The sequence below is a fragment of the Melopsittacus undulatus genome, chromosome 9 (assembly GCF_012275295.1).
Source record: "Melopsittacus undulatus isolate bMelUnd1 chromosome 9, bMelUnd1.mat.Z, whole genome shotgun sequence".
NCBI classification, from domain to species: domain Eukaryota; kingdom Metazoa; phylum Chordata; class Aves; order Psittaciformes; family Psittaculidae; genus Melopsittacus; species Melopsittacus undulatus.
Genome location: NC_047535.1, coordinates 9,781,461 through 9,804,166, shown reverse-complemented (window position 1 = coordinate 9,804,166; position 22,706 = coordinate 9,781,461). Strand labels below are relative to the sequence as shown.

The 22,706-nt window shown below is 36.9% G+C and overlaps 1 protein-coding gene and 1 long non-coding RNA gene across 2 annotated transcripts in view; one reads left to right on the top strand and one right to left on the bottom strand.

Moving 5' to 3' along the window:
• Window positions 1-569: 569 nt before the first annotated feature.
• On the bottom strand, window positions 570-9,134 carry LOC115946449 (uncharacterized). The gene is made up of 3 exons (XR_004080525.2): window positions 9,081-9,134; window positions 2,946-3,011; window positions 570-1,323 (listed from the first exon to the last, which is right to left on the bottom strand). It is a non-coding gene; the product is annotated as an uncharacterized lncRNA (long non-coding RNA).
• SH3GL3 (SH3 domain containing GRB2 like 3, endophilin A3) overlaps window positions 639-22,706 on the top strand; it is a 90,360-nt gene continuing 68,292 nt past the window's right edge. Inside the window, exon 1 of the mRNA XM_031048643.2 lies at window positions 639-811. The gene's annotated coding sequence lies outside the window, so the exon portion shown is untranslated. The remainder of the gene's footprint in view (window positions 812-22,706) is intronic.

Genomic DNA, 22,706 nt, shown 5'->3' with positions numbered 1-22,706 from the left:
TTCTTTATCAATGTGATTAATATAATTATGTATGTTTGAGACCATCATATTCTTTATGCAAGATGACTGCAGTAGGGTCTTTTATAAGACTGGTACAGACCTTAGCCGTGCTTAGGTTGGACGTGCCACACCTCTTAGATGGCATAAATAGGTATCTAAGTTAGAAACACTGCTCTGTGTGCTGTTATTGCTTGTGCTATGTCCTAAAGGAACATGAGTCAATCAATAATTAAGCCACAAAGTACTGCCTGTTGACATGGCAACATGTTCACAGATGTGACGTGAACTTAATGTCCTTTCATGTCTCTAGTGAAAGTAAAAGTCTCCTAAGCTCAGTAACAAAGAATTGGAGGTGGCATTGCCAGGGAACAAGGAGCAAATGAAAAAATTAGATTATTTCTTTTATAAAAATGGATGCCTTTGAACCTCTTTTCTCCCAAACCTACTATTTAAAGTCTCTTTTTTCTATTTTGTATTTTTTATTACAAGACCTTTCCCTAATCAAAAACTCCCTACATACTTATTGCCAAATAAGAAGTACAAAATTAATTTCCTTATGGATCATTTTAATGATTGCTTCTTTCCCATGCATTTCACCCCACCCACATTTTTTTAATGGAGCTGAAGTGAACACAACTCGTGTAGGTTACTTCTGTTTAGGCAAGACTCTGTTTAGCTCCAAGAATAACATTAGCTGCTGCACCACAGATCAAGGGTTGGCATGAAGCTCCAAATGTGAAGTTGTCATCATCACTTGATGCCTGTTGTTCTGAAGACGAAAGGAGCATGAATTTGTGTGACATCAGCTTCCGTATGTTGGGATCATTTTTGCTGTTTCTGCAGCTTCTCTGCACGTGCTCCCACTCTCACATTCTCTGCTTGCCAGTTACCCTATTCTCCTCTTGGCTTGCATGTCTTTCTTCCAAGCTTTCTGCAGCAGATGTTAATAGGCCTCGCCAAGATGTTTTGTTTGCCACATGTGTTGCTACCTGTGTCACAATGGGTGAGGTTCTTTTTTCTTTTTTTCCAGGGCATCTTTTTACTTCTGCCTCAGTCAGTCTCTTGATCTTTCACACATTAAAAGTTTACTACACGTTTTTTCCTTTGGGAGCTTGGTGTCCTCCATGCAGAGGACATGTCCAGTCCAGCAAAACTACGCTTTTATAAGATTGCTTCAACACCGTTTGTGCAACCACTTTGCAGAACTTTGTTATTCATGATTTTATCTTGCCACTTGATATGCATAATAGCTTGAAGGTGCCGTTGATTAAATTTTTCCAATGCTTTGATGTACCAGTACTAGAATTTCCATGTTTCTCAGCTCTAGAGTGAGGTAAAAATTAGTACAGTGTAGAAAAGGTAGGGTTTGGTCTTATGTCTAATAATATGCTAGTTCCAGATTTAATGAACCTAATTCTCCATCTCTGTCCATCTAAATATACAAAACACCGTTGATGTATAAAAGCCAACTGTTTTGAAACTCCTGTTTGGGAGAAACATTAGATGCGGAGAAACATTAGATGCAGGGTTTTAAGTTCTTATGTGTAATTCTCTCCCTTTAAGAAATCAGGTAACAGTTTTGATAGCTTAAATTTTATAAAAGTACAAATCTCAGCTGCAGGCTACTGCACAGCTGGGCAGTTGGAATGTTTGGTGGCCATGTACTCTTTAGCAAGTATTAATTCTAACCTCACAGACATAAGATATGTGAAAAACTAATACACAAGTTCAGTGAAAAAAGTGGAGTCAAGATTGCTGAGGCAGCAGGATGACCTCATCCTTCATCAAATATGGTCCCTTCTTTTCTCCTTCACTGTTTTCTTTTAAGTGTATCATCTTCAGTGTTCTTTGTGATTTCAGATCCATGGGAAGGTGAACTTTTATTTTTTAAACAAGAAACCTCTTTCTGCTTGTATCACTTTTCACATCAACTTTGATAACAAAACTGTATTCCAGCAATATACTTTGAATAAGGTTGGGAGTAATTCAGGAACTTCAGGTCTTTAACAGCATATTTGGTTTTAGGTTTGGGTAAAATGTGCAGTGGAATGACATGTATGCTGTGCCCTTAAATAAATTGCTCACTGGCTGTGTTGCTTGCAAACTGACAGCCTTTAGGCAGTGCCCAAATACTACTTTGTAGCATTTGAAAGACAGGTTTGGCTGAGCTGGAAAAAAGGGTTCAAATCTCCATTTTAAAATACTGACAAGGTTCTACTTCTGCTATTTTTATTTTCTGAACTATAATATGCTAAGGCCCTTTACTTGGAATTCTACTGCAAATTTTTAACACAAAAATCAGTCCATAGCCCTTATGATACATATAATTTACAAACAAAAGCTAGACATTTAATGGGATTTCTGCAGGCACATTATAATTATACCTGAACAATAGTCAACAGGGAAGGGAGTGATGGTAGCACCATTAGGAAAAGAGAAGCATGACTGCTACCTATGCAAGACTTAACTTGATGGGAACTCAGCTATTCCCATGGCAATTCAAAACACTGAAATTATACTGATTTAGTATTTGGGGCACAGTCATGACACCTTTACTTTTTTTCTTTTCTTTTTTTCCCTCATTTTTGGTAGATCTTACTTGAAAAGTATCATATTGGCGTAAGGTGGTCTCATTTCTGGAAGACGTTTATGAAATATGCCGTTTATGACGGCAATGAAATTAGAAAGATCAGCCCCTTACAAAAGGAATTAGTATATACAATACCTTTAGCTCACTCTCCAGCACATGCATTTGTTTTAAAAAAGTACAGTAAATTATTGTATTATTGAATGCTTCCAAATCTCTTATAAGCTCTACTCTTTATTCTCCTTTATTACTTAGAGACTTTCATTAATTTTGCAAATTGCACTGTTTCTGTTTCATTCATGTGACTTTAATAGCCCCATCTGCTGGCTGAGCACCAGGTGAGAGAATTAGCACATACCTTTGAAGGTCTCTTGTTCTGACAGGGCTTCCATGAACTTGGTACTGAAATGTTTTTGTTTTTTTCCTAAGTGAGACAAAGACAGAAAATTGGAAAACTGTGTTTTATAGTCACATATTATCTCACAATGGTGTGGCATTTATTTTGTGTTTACGAAGTTCTTGGTTTCTGCCAGTCTCAGTCTGCGTTGCTAATGATAAATATGGCAGGGGAGGGCCTTGATTCATCCTCTCATTCTTTAAATGAAACTATGCTGCACTGCTTTTTGCAGTCAAGCTTCTGATGTTATGTGTACAGCCATGGAACCACTCACTCTACATGAATGTAAAGGAGTAGATTACAGTATAGTTAAGAAGTATGAGCATGCATTTCTTGTGCATCATTGGAACTGAACAAAAATTTGGTATAGCATCTGCAGATTGTCCTGAACAAGTATTCTGACTGTAAATCTATGATGTAGCTACGTAGTGGTACAGCAAAACCACATAAATAGATTTTAATGTATTAAAGAATTTGAATATATATATATATATATATATATATATATATAAAGATATGCTCTACAAAAACTGTCAAATGGCCTGGGAAAAGAAAAGGAATATTCTGAAAAAAACCCCAATTTTGGAAGAGAATGTTTGTTGGAGGGGTGTCCCAGGATGCAGATATCTGATTGTGGGCACAGAAGAAAGAAAAATTTGAGGGGGAAGGGAAAAGGATTAATGAATGTACCTTTGCTACAGACAATAAGAGAATCTGAACTGCATTATAATTTCTGATGCTGTCCATTGCAGTAAAGATCACCTTAATTCTTTTACAATGTGCAACAAAGAGAACTTTGCTAAATAAGAGGAATCTACATTTTGCCCAAGTTTATTCCAGTGATTCAGGACAAAGATAATGATTTAATAGAGTTTAAACAAGCACCAATAGAAAAATAAGTTGCCACAGCCACCCCATCACTCTGTGGATTCTGGTCTGGTAAGACACTGTTTCTTGGACAGTGAAGTCTAAAAAGCAAGACAAGTCAAAATCATTTATGATATGATGGGCTCACCAATACAGTGATCCATGTTTTCTTACGACTGAAGATGCTGAGTCAATCTTCCCAAGGAGATCCCAGTGAAACTATTACTCTATTAGTAAATTAATGGTTACAAAGCCTTGTGAAGTCAAACTGGTAAGTAAATGTTACCTGTGATTTTAGCCTGATCTAAAGTTACGTATGAAATGAGTATCAAAAAGAAAGAAAAGTTTTCTTCTTCGCAAAGAAGAAGTACAGGGTTGTGTTCATGATCTTTCTAAAGCTCTTTCAAAACTTGGTTGCTGAAATTTTCAAAATACCTAAAAGTTTCAGGTGATTTTTAATGAAAGTCAGAAGGGCTTGTGGTCCCTATTCACATAATTGCTTGTGAAAATACCAGCTCCTATCCTGGTTCTGTAATAAATAGCACATGACTTAGATGACCAAAGGATAACTTCCTGCTGAAAATCATGCACAAATACTTGCATACTGTGGAAAATTTTTTGCTGGTGTCAGTGCAGAAGATACAACACAGGGTGCTCTTAACTGCATTAAAACAACACAGATGATTTTAAAGAGAAACCTGGGAAAAAGATTAATCGTATGTTCAAGATCAGCATTTTCCAGCTAGAAGAGTGTTTATGTAATACCTTTCTTATTGTGCAAGAAGCTACTCTTTTTCCCTTCCAAATGTATTTAACATAGTGACCCAAGTAAATCCACCCTGATGCAACTTTACCAGCTGCTGTACTGTTTCTGTCCTGCAGAGGTGTTCTTTAATGAACACATGTTTCTTGGTCATAGGTAGTCTGCTTTATGCTTGACTACATTTCTTTATGGGCTTTAAGATCCAAAGCCTTAAGGCACAAGCACCATATGTATACTGGATGGAAGCCTGATCCTTCAGTGGGCAGCTCAAAGTGATTACGAATTACTCACTTGTGAAATCCTGAAGTAATATAATCAAAAGGACTGGTGGATCATAAAAACATTGATTTATTTTTCAAAAACAATTCAGTCAATCTGATCACACAGTTTTAAACTTGAGAGTTTTGTAACACATTTTCCTGTATACCTTGAGAAATAGATACATATAAAGGTCTTACATAAACAGTTGTTACTTTTTAAAGACATGGAGAGATGTAACCATGAAAAGAGGCTGTTTGGTTTGGTAGGCTTGGCAGCTAACACTGACCATTTCTTCTCAGCAAAGATCTGGATTTGTCTTTCCCTAAGACCAGCTAATCCTTGGTCTCTTCTTTAGGAACTGTATTCACATCTTTTTACATTCACTTGAAGAACAGGTGGCTCAGATCAGCTAACCTTAATCCTAGCAGGCATTGAACTTACTGGAACACTATTGCTCTTCCAGTGGGCTTAGAAGTTTTCTTTCTTTTTTCCTGCCATTACTATCATTAATAATGATCTTGACACACAGACACAGATGCACTCATATATGCACTAATAAACACAAATAGAAAACATAATGGATTAAGATGTTAAAACCATAAATCAGTCAGGAAGGCAGAAACCAGCGGTTCTTTTAATGTGGCAAGGCAAAAAAATCATTTTTTTTTACCAAACAAAGGCAGAGTTAGTATTTGGGATAGTCTTACAAGTCTGAAACAAATGCTCTTCATTATCCATTGATTAAAGGAAAGACAATTTCCCAATCTACATTAATTTACTGAGCAGCTGGACGAATCTCCAAAACTTGAAAAAAAATTATTACCAAATGTTTTGATATATACTGTGCTTTGCGTGGCCTGTGTCTGGGTACTGTACAGTTTGATTACCTGAGATAACCAATTTGTACTCAGAGTAGCACACAGCCTAGGACAACACATTTCTTGTGATTGTACATACTTAATAACTGTTTCTAAAATCCTGAACTTCCCACTATGAGTTTTGAGTACTGAGACCACTTACAGGTACTTTTTCAAATTATGACTCATTACATTAAGCCTTCTTTTCATGAAACTCTGCTTAACTGTGCATGTGCTGATTGTTTTCTTTGTCATCTGACTTTCAGACTGGTTACTGATCTCCTTTGATATACTGTACATGACATCCTAACAAAACCAACTCTTTAATCAAAATGATGAGGATTCAAATGTGTGCCACTGTCAGACAGCAGGGTAAGGCTAACATGCAGCAGATGTGTACTTGCAGGTCAGATGGAATGAATGGATTTAAGGCATACAGTTGGTACAATCTTTAGTTTAACCCTAGATCTGATTTCGAAACCCAGGCAGAACACTTTCACAATGAGCTGTGTTGGTTTCAACTGTTAGCTGGCAAAACACTGGCACAAATATTTTATACATGGGATAGACCTCACAAGCTTTGAAAATCACGGTGTAGAAAGCAACAGGAATTCATTGCAGGGAAAGAGGCAAATGACCCTGAGACTGTGGTTTGTTTTTTTTGCTTTATGACAAAAATCACCTCCATTAGTAGTTGTATGTAAATATTTTCTCTTTCATGCTGCTAATCTACAAAATATGGAAAAGTGAAAGACACAGCCACAGGTGATTGCTTCTAACAGATTTCATTAATGCAAGCACTAAGCACTGAGATTGCATAAATGAAATCTGCAGCTGCAAATCAAAAATAACACTCCCTGGTTAGTCAATTAAGGATCAGGAAGCACCAAGAGCAAATAGGTCAGAATATGATCTGCTTTAATGTAGTTTAGAAAAGAGCTTGCAAATTTAAACATTTGTGTAAGCTGAACTTTTCTCAAGAAAACAATTTATAAACTGTGGAATATACTGGCATATTTTCCTCCTACACATATGCAAAAGTTTTCATCTTAAAATATAGTGTCAGTCTCACAGAGCTCAATGGAAGTTGTAGTGCTCCATACTTTCTAAGAGATGCTTTGTTGCAAACCTGTTCTGAAGTGACTGATGACACTAGTGCTTAAGATACTTAATTAATCATGCTAAAGCATGATTAATTTACTCAAGTTTGTTACAGACATTGAAGTTATAGTAGTAAAGACTGTTCAGGCATTGCTATCTGTTAGAGAAAGCATTGCCAGATAGTATTTTCACCTCATTATAGGGAAGTACAATAGATATATTTTAGCAGACTATAAAAAGAAAGAGGCAGGTCATGCTTTTGTTCTGCTCTGGGAAAACAGAGATTTTTATGCACTGTAGTAATATTTATTTCATGCTGTTGGTTATGAAGGGAAGACTCCTTTACCCCCATTGCTATTGGCAGACGCCAAGAATTTGTAGATTCAAGCTGTGCACTAGTTAATTGTAAATTCACTGAAAGATCCACAAGATATGCTGATGGCAATAATAATGCTCAACTGAATAAGCAGTTAAGCACATCTTAACAAGTTATCATGTTGATGAGTCCAGTAGAAATACTGAGACGGACCAATAATCAGGGAGTAATTCCTGAGTCCTGCTCAAGAGCTCTGAGCAGAATGTATCATTCTGAGAATACAAAGGAACCAGAAAGCTGTAGGTATCTCCAGATGTCGATTCCTCTTGAACAAGAACTTTTCATATGCAGCTTTTCCAACCGTGTCCCTCGTGTGTATGTCTGTTGATCCCCAGATGAAGCATCAGTCCTTTGATGATTATAGGTAGAGGGATTTAATTCACAGCAAACCTAACAGCACTTTAACATATACCAGACAATGAAATGGCTTTTGTCAGCCACGAGTCTGGGGAAATGTTACTATTTGCAGCTTAATCTTTCACTGAGAATAGTTTTTACTCTTGGACAGAGGTGAATGAGTCCACTGAGGTTAATGAATTCATGAATTTGAGTCAGAGATGCAGGTCAAAACTCTTGCCTTTATTCTCTTACCATATACTGAAGCACTTGTATAGTCATTGCTTTCCTTTTATTTGGAGAGAATAGTATAATGATAGCTTTTTTAAGGTATAATAAGAAAAGTATACCCATTATTTAGTCATATAGCATAATGGGTCTACCAAAGCATAAAATCTGTATAAAAAATGTCTTTCAAGAGCACTCAGAGACTACAGGGCCCAGTTTTGTACTTGGGTGCCCACTCAAAACCAGCAGAATTATTTTCAGTAGAAATGCCGTGCATAATCAGTACCATTTTCTTTGTGATGGTGGTGCTCCATACATTGCTGTTCATCTGGATCTTTGTGCAAGAAAAGAATCTAGTTCTACATTTTTCCTTATTCTCTTAGGCAGAATTTTAGTGAAGTTTTGTATGAAAAAAGGTAACTACTGAAAATGTAGCTTCACCTTTGTGATCTTAGCACAGTTCCTTCAGTTTTGTTCAGCACACTGAAAACTAGCAACTGGAGGTGATGATGAGAATTTGCACCATTACCACAGAGTAAATCATAACATGGAAATGCACATTGCTGTAGTAGTTGAGGAGAGGAAATTTATTTCTGTCTTTGTAACCACTGTAGTTGGGCTGCACAACATATACTTTAATAAGTCAATATATTCCCATATGAAGAGGTACTGTGATCCACAGAATTTATATATATTACCAGGGAACATTATGGCCTGCCACCATGTAGTCACTATTTCATTCCATTAATATACTCTGATATGTGATATACTATAACTTCAAACATCTATATAGCCTAGAAGGTAACTTACACCACCTGCATATATGATGTCCAACAGCAGTGAATTCCAGTGGAATCTTCCTTTTTTACTATTGTAAAATATTCTAACCCCAAATCCTGTACTTGGTAACATCTGTGCTATGCTACAGCTTGTAGCAGGGTTGACATAGCATGGTCAGTGCAGGATTTGCCTTTAAAGTGCATCGTGGAATATTTCTGTTTTAAGCTATAAATGTTCTGCAGAGAATACTCTCTTAGCTCTCATTCTTGCCATCTTTGGTTTCTGTAATTGAGTATAGACCCACTGACTTCTGACTGAGCATCTAACCTGAATACCAGATTCTCAGACGTACATTCTTCCCTTCTAAAATCAAAAAAGAACAGTTGCACATTATTGATAACCACCAGCTACACACCTTCCCCATGACAAAGAATGTTGTCATAAATCAGCACCTACACTTCTGCCTTTTAATCTTATGTCTCTATACAGCTCCACGATAGTAACATCGGCTACCTCCTTTCACATACCTTGTGATTCTCCCATCCAGGACCTCAAATCTTCCACCTGTGCTTTCTTGTCCTCTCTCGCTGCCCATACACAATATCCTGAGGTCTCATTGCCATACCTAATTACTAGCTGGGCAAGAGGCAGCATGTCCTGTGGCTGGTTATGAGCTGTATGTGTGTTGATAGTCCAGCTGGTAAGCCAGACAAAACAGAACTTTTGAGTTCACGTTGCAGTTTTTCCCTTAATGAGGCCAGTCATCTATCTAGTCATCAGTTTTCATGTAGCTGGGTAGAACTTAATATCTTTGAGATCACTGCTCTTCTATCAAATTTGTTTGAGATTGGCCAATAGATTCAAAAGTTAGTGGGAAAGACAGAAAACACAGTTGCATAAGCTTGGGATGATCAGGTAGGGACACAGTAATGCTTTCTGAATACTAGACTAGGCTAGTGCACTACTGAGGTGTGTACTCAGTAGACTAAACTAGACAAACAGATTTAGAGATCAGACAGTTTCCTAAACACTGTAAATAACGCTATCCCAGCAATGGGTCCAAGGAGGCTGCTTATGTCAGCATACTCACATTGCCTCTCCTTACACATTTTGTATCATGGAAATAATTTTGAAACTAGGACAGTCTCTAGGGTTAATTATACTAGCATCTAGGGGGAAAGTTTTGGCATTGTAGAAATGTGCAGTGGAATCCCCATATGCTGTATTTGGGAAAGGATTTTGGAAGAAGCTGTAATCATAGAAGAGTTTGGTTTGGAAGGGACCTTAAAGCTCATCTAATTCCAACCCCCCTGCCACAGTCAGGGACACATTCCACTAGACCAGGTTGCTCAAAGTCTCATCCAGCCTGGCCTTGAACACTGTCAGGGATGGGGCATAATAGGAATAAATAATAAATTCAGTATGGAGTAATGGTTGTTCAATTGGTTCAACACATTTATCCTTCAAGTCAGCAGAAGATGTAACTGACTTTTATTTTAGCTTTGAATGCTCCTGCCTACTGTCTCCATAAAAGATCACTGTTTTGCAGTGCCCTTTGTTATGCCAAAGGGAAAAGGCCAGTCCATTTGAACCAAGTGTATCATATGAATTCTTGCCATAAATCTGCTGCAACCAGTGGAGTTAGCAGTGGTTACAACTGTGACCTACATATTTATTTAGTTTTTGTCATACACATTCTGTAAATAATATTTGGAAAAAAACTCATTAAACAGCTCAATATCAACACGATAAGGTAATGCCTCAGGCTTGAACCCACCTTATGTAAATTGATTAGTATAAAGAGTCTGTCTGTGAATTTCTTGATGTAATAACTATTTGATGCCTTGATTCACCAGTGTAGGGGTCACCAGTTAATGCCTCAGTGATGTTCAGTAGGGCTTTTTTCATTATTATTCCATTTCTGATTGTGAAACTTAAAAATAATAGGATTTCTCACTAAATTATGGTGTTGTGCTAGATGTGCAGAGACATATATGCATACATATATAGGTATAAATTTGTATGTATGTTTTTCTGGCATCCCAGTACGTGTCAGTTAACAGTAGGATCAAATATTTATTCAGTTTTGAGGATAGCATATCATACGTCCTGGCTGCAAAGAGGCCATAGTCTGAAGTTGTTTGATATAATATTTCTAGTGTCTTTGCAATGGCTGTATACATTCAGATTTTAATGAAATAATCATAATCAGAATCTTCAAAAGAAGAGCTTTTACCAAAGAGCCTCTTATGCTGAAAACCTTGTGACGATGCAAATTAGACAAAACAAAATGAATGCCTGCTTGCTTTAATGAACAGCTAATTCAGTTCCTTTGACTTTAGTGTTACTGAGCTGCTTCTCTCAAGTTTTATATAATTTGTATTATATGATTTGAAACAGCATGAATATACAGACACCTTTATGGGTGTCTTGTAGCAGCAGGCAACTATGGTTAGTTTATTTGGAACCACTGTTTGTAGGGCACTGTTTAAACTAGATTAACCTATACTGTTACCTAAAAACTCAGGTGGGACTTGCTGGTAAATTCAATTGACTACATTTATCTTTAAAATTAAAGACTTCTTAAAATTATGCATTAATTTCTACAAGTTGCAGACTTCTGTTTACTTTATACAGCAATTAATTAGCCTGATTATAAACAGGAAACATTTTTTAAGTCTTCTGCTATCATGAAGCAGTTTGCAAAGTCAGCATTACATAGTATAAAAATGTCAAACAGAAATCCATCTGTCTCTTGTAGTTCCCTGATCACCAGATGTGCCTGTTTCCCTGGTTTTCTTCTGGGGAAAAAAAAAGTGACCTTCTTTTGTGCTAAAATATTTCATTGTTCAGTTCCCATTTTTTCTTTTTTTTTAAGAGATAATCATAGGCAGATCAAAAACTTGAAAGTGCATATATTGGACAGACATAAAGCCTCTGAGGCAAAACACATCTATTTCTTCAGCTTGGTTTTTATGTGGAGGCAAAATAAGTTAAATGTCTGCAATTTAGATTCAGAGTTCACAGATTGTCCTTCACAGAAGAAATCAAACGAAAGCTCTCTGAATAACTCAAATAATCAAACATATTTGGTGATGGATATCCTGAATTTAGCAGAAAAAGCTTGCCGTTTGTGTTGGGATCTGGTTTGTATTAATGCAGATAGAAGGCCGCCATCCTAGAAATGTCTTCCTGTATCAACAGCAGGATTTATTTGGGTAACCTGTGTTATGCTGTGGGCCTTCACAGTAATTGATTTCTGAGATCAACTCCACAAATACACCTATTGGAATTCTGTGTTACAGAACCAGACCTTTAGTGTATCAGCCCTCTTGAACCTTCTCTTGAAGGTAGAAAAATACCTTCCCTGTAATTGAAAAACATTTTACAAACACAAGTGACACTTCTTTCACAGCAGTTTCCAGTGGGGCGTTCAGCAGCACTTGTAAATCACCACTGTAATTTTAAGATGCAGGAAGATGTGCCTGTGTTAAGTGCAGCTTTAAGTGGATGTGATCCTGCTACTGGGTTCCAGTGTAGGACCAAATTCACAGGGCCATTAATTTTGCTTTGCATCACTTCCTCAACACAAAGCAGACTTAGTGCTACATTAACTGGCAGCCCAGTGATTCACAGTGTGTTGGAGAATCCAGGTGGTGCAGCTCTGGTGAAATGGCTTGTGGAGTCCCTTCCTCACAGTTCCAGTGTAGATGTTGAGCGACAGAGGGTGGGCAAAAGCAGGAGCAGATGAAGTTTTCATTATATTTTTTTTTTTCTTAAACTCACAGCTTCCAAAATTCTGTGGTTAGGTAAGAATCCCAGCTTTCATTTAAAAATTAAGTCTCAGAAGCCATACAGTAAATCAAAAGAAAAACAGATATTAATCTTGTGATGTTTGATCCAATTTTGTGTTTTGGGGAACTGTCTTCTGGTTTTTGAACACCTGGATTTGGCAAGGCTGCTATCATGCCTGGAACAGCATGCCCACAATGTTTTCTTACTATCACTATTCCCCTGCCACTCCCTTTCAGGCAAACGAACTAATTTGGACACAATATTTCAACACATTTTTTTGCATTGAAGGTGTCTTATAGCCTACTAAAAGCAGAAAGAATATCTCTAAAAGCCCAAATAAATAGCTGAATAATATGTTTTTCACAAATTAAATGATCCAAAGCTTCAAATCTTCAGTAAAACAAAATGTTAAAAATTAATTCATCTACTTACCTGTCTAAGCCTAAATTTAGGATCCAGTCTTTCAAGAGATATAAGGATGGCATAACTGCTATTCTAATGAATGCCTTGACAATATCAGGAAATTTACATTAGAAATGTCTTAAATGGTAGCACAGACAATATGGGAAAGAACTTGCAGTTCATGATTTTGTGCTGTTTATCAGCTTAAGGAGAGTAAAAAGCTGAGTGTAAGTTTATTTAAATTAGTTAGACCCTGAATTCCCAGATCTGTTAGAACTAAATCCTAAAATGTGGTCTGGCAATCAGCAGTTTGAGTGAAGTAAACCAGGCATTTGCAGTTGTTTGCTGGGTCAGTATCACATTAGAGGTGTCCTGCAGATTTGAGTCTTTTATATCTAAATATCCTGAAATTTGCAACAGCTACTTAAAATCCCAAAACAGAAAACAGAAATGCTGCGTAAAAACTTCAGATAGAGGAGAAGACATTAAAATCCCCAATTTTTGAATGATGGGATCCCATTTGGTATTTGCAAACGCATTTTATTAATGACCTAGGATTTAAAATGAAAGAAATAGCTTTAAAACTTTATGGTTTATCTTAGTATGAATTAAGGAAAATTTCAAAATACCTATTTTTCTGTTAAAATGCACTCCAGGGTCTTCTAATGAATCTTATTATTTACTGAACAGACCAGTGTCACTCAGAAAAATTAAGGGCTATCAAGTATGGAAGTATTTAGGGATTTCTACAATTCTATGATTGCTTTAAATGTCTGTTATTTACCCAACAGACTGCAACTGCTTCTCTATCATATTAATAATACCGAGGGACCTCTGTCAATAGTTACTCAGCTGTTTTGTATAATAAGATATCTGAATGCTAAGAATGCACTATCAGATTATGAGTGGAAGACTTATATGCACTCTGAATGGCTTTTAATGTGATAATACTGAAATACCTGGTTTAGTTCCTGTTTTTTTTTTTCTTTTGTGACTTGTTCTTTTACTTAAATACCTAAATGAAATGGTCAGTAAGACTAGAGAGCTCAGAACATTAGTAATGAGATGTGGAGCCCTGTTCTTCTAGGTCACTGGCATGAATTTGACCCTGGTTAGTAATAACGGAGAGTCATTATCAGCTGGTGACTGCTTGGTGGCCTACGACATACAAGCTGGTGGTTTCACTTTGTGTAATGACCCATGGCTGCATACACATACACACAGCCTTCAGTTAAAACATGTGCAAATAGCTTGGAAAATACCATATATCTCATGACTGAACTTCAAAACTCAGGCTGAAAGGTCATTTGTGGTGGCAATTAAGAGTGGCAGTCTTTATAACCTGTCAGCCACAGAGAACAAGCTACTCACCAGCATTCACACAGGTCATTTGCTTCTGCTTGGACAATGGTGTGTACACATTTAAGGCAAAATAATACAAAATAATGGATAAGTACTAAATTAAATACAACATGAAGTTATGAAGCAAAGTCCTTACAGGTGTGGAGTCTGTGAGCAAAAAAGGAGGGAAGCAGAAAGTAAAGAGGAAGAAAACCTGGGGGAAAATGTTGTCGAAAAGGGAAGACATGGGATGGCAAAATAGAGAATATAGAGAAACATAAGACAGCAAATACACTGCTGGCCCATTCTTCCCAAACACCTGACCTCTTCTTCCACCTCCTTCTCAGAAGCAATCTTCTTCCTGTGGATAAAAAAGGCTTGTTATACAAGAAGAAAAACTCATCGAAGTATTTAAGCACATTTTTCACTTTCAGCATGTGAAACATCCTGCTTTTTGAGCAGAGTGACTGTCATCCCTTACATTAGGTATTTGCTTATCTCCTTTACCAAAGTGGAGTTTCATAATTCTGCTGTGTAGATGAAGCTAAAGGGGTTGGTTATGATGATGGATGGTGGCTTTACTACAGCAGCCGCAAGTATCACGATGACAGGGAATTAGCAAGGAGTAACAAAGAAATAAGATCCCCACTGTTGTGATAGGAACTTTTGAGAGGGTTGGGTGGGCTTTTGGAATAAACACAAGCTGGGGCAGGATTTTCCACAAACTGGTTCATCCATCTCTACAGTTACTGTTAAATATCTGTGACATACGTGAGTTGATTCAATGGTGAAAGGCTTAAAGATCAGGCTGGGCTGACATTTTTCTTGTAAGGCTCAATATCGTGAAAACATTTGAAGTGTAAAGAGCTGTAGAACTGGCTAGTTTCACATGTCATACTGATGCTGTTTGGCTTTGTAAAAGAAATGATACACTTTGACGCTCTAGGCCTGAAGCAAATAAATAGCATAGGACTTTCTGAGCATGGCAAGAGACCGTGAAGCAGCAGCATAGAGCACCAGGTAAGATCAAATTCCTGGCTGTCTTCCATTTCCCTGTCACACTGTGTATGCTTAATAAAATGTTTTTGCAGTAGTGATTGGATGTGACTGCCACCTGCATGCTATGTAATGTGTATACTCTACAGTAAGAACATCTAGCAGCTGCAAAGATATAAGTAGTTTAAGCCTAGAATGCCTGGATGTTCTTAGGTGAGCTCATTACTTTCTAAGCTGCAAAAATGTTTAATCCTTGTGTCACTTAATATTATTTTGCAGTTAATTTTGTCAGTGGGTTAACAAAGGCACATAACCAGCAGAATCTGGCCTATCATATTTAGTAGAATATGATTCCTCAACCAGAGACATTACAGCCTCATAAGGACACATATTCTGCTTTGTTTTCACATCTGAAATGTGAGAGAGTAGGTCTTGTCCTGCAAAGCTGTAATTGTCAATTCTATGACAAACATGTGAGCTCAGTGCTGATGCATGATAACCCACAGATGGTAAGGCCACATTTTGTTTTAAGAACTTTAAACAAATAACTGATGGGCAGCTTAGCAATATATTCTTGTCTGACACTTCTGGCTGGCACTTAGAGGGAAAGCTCTTTGGAGCAGGAAATCATCTTTTATTTGATAATTACATAAGACCCTGTTCCTAATTAAGATTCAACTGAAAAAATATTATTGCATTGTTTAATGATTTTTTAAACTTAGAATAGTGCAAACTTTGTAAGTAGCTTACATTAAGCTCTGAAGCTTATTAGTACTTGTATAAAAGTATATTTCTCCTCTTTAATTCTCCTGCTTTCCCATTTTGGTCTGCAGTTGAAGCTTCACTTATATTACCTCATTAACTTTGTCTTGCTCTGCAGAAGCAGTAGATGCTGTCCTGCTCAAAGGCAAATCTTTATGCTGTAGTTAGCAGGGGACTGTTTGTGTGTAGTTCTTCACTTCCTGCTCATTGTGTCTTTTGGTATTCTCACCATAAACTTGACAAAGCTAAGGCTTATTACATATCAAATGTATTTTTGTCTTTTAGGGTCCTCCATTGCTAAATTAGAAAGCCAGGCTTATTTACAAATAGAGGAAGCATCTTGCTGCTTTCCAATAGGTAACCACAGATACTTCATACGTAACCATTGATTTTCTATCCAGGGATATGTAGGAAATCTTACAAAGAGCATGAGTAAGGACTCATCTAATAATATGTCAGACTTTTCCTGTTTCCACACTTGAATGCTCAGTCCAGAATACTGATCCCTGCACCAGAGAACAACCACAGTTTACAAAGTCAATATATACTGTATGAAGTAGCTGTATAGTTATGATAGTTACCACAGGGAATGAAACCTAAAATTTTTAGATGCAAGCAGAGGGCATAGGCAGGATCTGACTTTTCTCTGAAGTAGGCTCAGCTAGAGGAAAAATATTGATTTTCACCACAGCCATCCTTCCTTCAAAAGTTATTTCATGTTTGAAAGGAATGTGTGAGGCTACAGAGGAAAAGAAAAAGGGTGATATTTTATCTTAATTTATAATTTTATTTTATTTACAGGATTCAGTTATTTTATGTTTGTTCTTTCTTATACAAAAACAAATAGAACAGAAAATTTTCTTTAACTGCAATGTTTGATGAATACTACATTGGAAGTTATTAATTAATATCAGTGGTCAGTCATGGCAGTCGTGCTTTCTTCCAAATAGGTGTTGCAGACATCAAACAAAAAAGGTAAAATAAATTAAACTTGAAAGGTTTAGTTTGTTTGTGTAAAGCACCCAGATGTTAACAAATTTCTCTGCTAAGTCTCTTGCAGGGTCTGAAACTGACTTTTCTAAGACTCTGTGAAAACTGCCAGCTTCAGTTCATGAGGTCTTTGCAGACTAAAATCAATTGCTTGGTTTCAAACCCCTTTAGTCGATATTGGCTTTTGCTAGGAGAAGGGCTGCTGGGCTTGGTGGGCCACTGGTCAGATGCAGAATGAGGTTGCTATTGGGCTTGGGTACTTCTGTGCAGAAAATGCAGGTGCTCTCCTTTCAGATGGGGCAAATGAAAAGTGGAGAAGGATGCTGGAGAAGTAGATATGCACTTTACATTCTTTATGCCCCCTGGAAAATCTGCTTTTGCCTGTGTTCCTACGCTCATTTTTTCAATGTTAGCAATTAACAGCTTGATACTCACAAGCATTCTGAAAAAGAAAAATGGAATAAAATCAGCTTAGAAAGATAATGCTATATAAATTCTCATATTATGGCATTTACTTGAGATAATTACCTGGTTTAGAAAGATAGCTGGAGTCATTGTGTAATAAAAGAAGAACTGGACACCATACCCAAATGAAAATATACCTGCATTGTAGTATATTTTGTCCATATGAATTCTAGTATTATTCCTGTCCCTTCTGAAAAAAAAACAAAACAAAACCCAACCCAAACCTAACTTTTTTTTTTAATTTAAGCAGTTCCACTCACTGTTCTTTTTGCTCATTCTTCTGAAGAATTTCTGCCTGAAGCACAGCTACAGTACACTCATAAAACATATGAAGGTATCAGCATTCTCCAGTATCTAACCAGTCCAATCACTGCTGTGTGAACAGCTGAGAGTGCATTTTTTTAATATTTGCAACTAAAAATACTTCAGCTTTTAAATGTGCCCAGTTCTGCAAAGGCTTCCTGGCCAAGACACCTCGCAAGAGCTCAGTGACATTCTAAACCTAGGAAGATTGCAGATTCAAAATCAAAATAGTGGGGATGTACTTCAGGGGGTAAAACCTCAAAGCAATAAATGACTGTGAGAAAAGGAAAAAAAAAAGTCCTTTTTGATTTAGAAAGCAAAAGAACATGGTAACAAAAAACTACTAACTCTCAAAACACAGCTCTGTGTTTCTAGAAGAGTAATTCCTTATGCAGGAAACACCGGCGTAATTAACGTTTGCTAAAGCAAAAGCCCCAGCCTGCATTCTTTGCCCATTCCAAACGCTTGCTGACTTCACGCAAACAGAAGTGCTCTAATGTCCTGCTTTTTTATAAAAATAAATGTAGAGTTTATAATAGTGTAAGGAAGCATGAACCTTACTAATGCAACACCTATATAAAGTTACTAACAATCATGTAAGCATGTATTGTATCAAATACACTACAAAAGATCATGGATGTTAACAGAAATTCAATTGTGATTTCAGTGATGGTCTTTGGCATCACTGCTAAGGAAGGTGGGCTGCAAACCCAGGGAGTCCAGCAGAGGGTATTAGATGAACTAAACACAAGGTTATTCATACCTCAAATTCTGAAGTAAAACAATTCTGCCTGAACTGAATATACTAGTGTTTTCAGCCACTGATACATAAAGCACTTAATTCTTAATATTTAGAATATCGAATATTTGCATATCATTAAGTGGGTGAACAGTTTCTGTTTGTTCAGCTGTTCTTAGTAATTACTGATCCTTAGAAACAAACATGCCAAATGTAACAGTACAGGAATATATATACTGAGACCGCCTCACAGAGCACTCACAGTAGGAGGTACACAAATAGTGATTCAGTACTTCAAGAGTAATTTTAGGCATGGCAGTTTCCTAAAAGAAAGTAAAACTGAATGGAACAATAAAGAGAAAATCTGGACATTTAATTATTTTATAATTTGAAATATCTTTTGTTATTATTTGTTCAATTTATAGAAACACTGTTTAAATGAAGTGGGTTTGCGTGTAGCTCACCTATACTTACTATACCTTCTTACCAGCACAAGAGATTTTTCAAAGATAGCAAGAAAAACAGTCTTTCTCTTTGTTCTCAGATAATTGTTTTGTGCTTACCACTGCAGTCTTGTTTGAGCTGAAAGATGCATAGGTTGTAAGGTATAAGGTATAGAATGAGATTTTATATTTTCAGTATTACTCAACAGCCAATTAAAGCACTAAATCAGCTCACGAAAAAAAAAAAAAAGAAAAAGAAAAAGAAAAAAGGAATTCTAACAGAATTTTACACAGGGTAAAAAATTGGTCCAGAATTTTTAGTTCCACCTTCCCCCCCCCCTCCCCCCCCCCCCCCAGCCATTTACTGTGGTCAGATATAAAAATGACAGGGCAATGAGCCCCAAATGGAACTCCTAATTCTTCAGAGAAGTTCATCACTGGAACAATGCTGCTACATATGGTGATACAGCCTGAGTGTGTATTAGTTCTTGTCTACTCAGTTGTCCATTCTTCCGAAAAATCCATCTCATTTCCCTTGCTTCAGAAGCTCTTGTATTTAAGACAAACCAAAATATGCAGATAGTCAGGGGTTTAGAGTTCCATCTTCAAACTGGCTCACAAAACACCTATGACTGTGTCTTATCCATCAAATAATGAGCAATGTGGATCCATGTCATGAAGTTGCATTTTGTAGAGCTTAGTGGAGGCAAAGACCTGAAATAGGAAAGGGAAACAACAGTTTCATTATTAAAACAACTGGAGTAACTACACTAGTCTTAAGATACTGAAACTAGTCACGAGTCTGAAGATATTGTTTCTATTCCAACATAAAATGTAAAAAGTCCCTTGTTTAGGAGCAAATCTGTTCCAGATTCACATGGCAAGCAACACTGTGTTCAGTTGTAGGGTAGGTTTCTGAAGCACAGTAATTTCAATGCCCCAAGAAACTTAGACTATAAAGGAACATAGACCTGGCTAATTCACATCAGTGGTTCAAAGCACTGATGTCTATTACCAAAATTTGTAAATCAGTAAGTGATCAAGCAGCATGGCCCATTTTTACAATTTTCCCATGAGCATTAATGATATTTGATGTTTTCTTAAAGTCTGCTCCTGCAGGCTAGTGAGTAGATGCAAACTTCAGCTTCCATCAAAAAAGAGTTCTAACCTTTATGGTTAGAGATAAAACATGAAAACATGAGCCAACTGAACCCTGGAGTATCAAAAACCAGAAGGCAAATAAGCGGAGCTCCAAATTTATTTATTTATTTTTAAAAGATCTGGCAAGCATCAAGCTAATCTTTTGATATTTGATGGACCACTTTATGCTTTTTAAACACCTGTAGTTAGCAATATTGAACTGGCACAGTATGAAACAGAAGAGCACTCCAAATATCATTGTACCAGATCCTGATTTTGCAAGTCGATAAACACCATCCAGTGGGAGCTTACGGCACTGTGCAAGTTTGAACTTTTATTTAATAGAAACAGTTTAATATTAATTATTTATTAAAATATAGTGTGAAATATTCCTTTTTTTTCTTGTATAAAATTAAAGTAGTCCTTGTAATATGAAACCTGAGCACAGCTCTCTAATTTAGCACAGCACACAATTATAGAATTAAGCACATGTGGAAATGCTGATTCAGGTTTTTTTCTTTTTTGTGTGTGTGATGAGAAATAGGGAGGAATCTCTAGATTACTTAAAGATTTGTTTTATTGTTCATTTAAGAACAAAACATGACAAAAATGAAAAGGACAGCGGGGTCTGAAAGTGTTGGAGACACAAATATTCCAAGCCTGTGACTCATTTTACCACATGTGAGAGATTGTCAGGCTCCTCAGAATACATCCATGAACAAATGTATGTAATAGTTTCTGTATGTAGATTCCAATTTGTGCAAATAATGAAGTAACATTTGCAAAAGATTTGGCTTTCTGAGTCTGGTTGACTCAGTAGATCCAGCTCATTTTCCTTCAGGATCATTGCAGGAATCTCAGCTAAAACCTTACATCTGCCAGAATACAGGATTAGACAAATTGGCAGGTGGTAATAGATTCAGAAGTTAAAAGGAAACAAACTGAGCAGCAGGATAAAATCAGGGCAAGGTAATTAACATTCTGTTTATATTTTCAAAGAAGAAACAACAGGAAAAGAACAGATGCCGGTTCAGATTTGTGGACACTCCCAGGAATTTTTTGCTTTAGGTAAAACAGCAAGAACTGCCCAGAAGCAGTGGGACTCACCTGGCCACTCTGGTGAAAGAGGTCAGACTACACTGAGCAGCGAGAGGCGCAGAAGGGTGTCATTTACTACACACAGTTGCTTCCTGCACAAAACTGTTTCCCAGCTCCAGATGTGCTTGTGGAAAAAAAAAAAATCACCAGGGAACAACTAGAATTTAGAAATTATAATATAAATTAAAAGTGATATCAGAGCTATTGGGAGTTTGTTTAAGGCAGATTTTAGTCTGGCATCGTACCTTAACACACCCAAAGATATGTAGTCAGCCCAAGAGCTACAGGGAAAAGCAGAACAATCATGAAACAATCAGTCATTATTTAAAATATCACATGGAGAATATGGCAGAGGACTGAGATTATTCTGCCTACAGTACATACTGCCAATACGGTGTTCTTTTAGGAGATGATTCAGAAGTCAGTTAGATGGAGAGGGGACTGGATTGATATCAAAATATGTAAGGTTTGAGGGACCTTACCAAAGGAAAGAAAAAACAGACATATAATGCTGGCCCCAGTGAGGGCTATTGAAAAATTCCCAAGTGTCCAAGATGGACCAAATCATTAGTGATTAACTGTCCCTGCAGCTTTGCAGAAGTCAAATAAGCTTCAATTTCACCCTGTTGTCCACAGGCTTGATCTAGTGACTGCTGAAATCTTTGTGACTTTTCAACAATCTCAGCGAGCTTTAGAACATCCCCCCATTTGGGATCTGTATTCTTTCAGCTGTAGTGAGCACAAGAACTACCCACGCATCTGATTTTCCCTTCTACACAATTAATGTTAAAATAATTTTACAAAGTCTGAATTATATCAGGAGTGTTATTTAGGCCTTATATAGCAATTGTATCTGAATAACTGAATAGAGGTGATTTCATGCAGAGTGAAAGAAAAATGCTCATTGCTTTTCTCCTGTGCAGCAATTTATACTAAAGTTGGATTGTCTGCCATTATAGAAAAAAGGAAAATAACAAAAAAAGGTTTACACATCAGTGAAAGGAAACATTTAAATAAAATGCCTTCCAAAACTGTCTTTGCAGGCTCAAAAGGTGATGATTTAACCTCTAATTTCACATATATCTAGAGTAAGCTCTGGGCAAAAGAGTACTGTGACACAGACTTCCAGTGAAGTATGGTCTGAACACCAGGTAGGGGTAAGACATTTGTCTGGCTAAGACATAACTATGGAACCCGAGAGATGTTCCATACCCATTTTTGGTATTGTTTTCAAGGTCAAATCCCTTACCCAGTCTGTATCTCAGTCTTTTCACTGGTAAAATATGGATCATATTCCCCAATTGCATGATGAGTTAAATACTACATAATCTTTAGCATTTATAAAAGCTTTGTAACCATTCACCGTGAGATCATCCAGAATTGCAAGGTAAAGCACAATTCAAATGCAAGGTAATAGGGGTCAAAGCCTTCCATGCAGTGCTAGGAATACCAAATGCAACTCGTGGGAAAAAAATGTCAATCCATCTTATTTCAAACATACAATACATGCAAAACTACTGTTATGCTATCTCAAGTTCCTTATGACAGTATTAATCTACTTGCAATGGATTGTAGCATGGTGCTATAAAGTTGTCTTCTCTGAAAAGGGAACCTGTTGATTTGCTTGTCTATTAATCTGGTGTAGCATTCACAACAAGGGTTTATTTTACATGAACAGA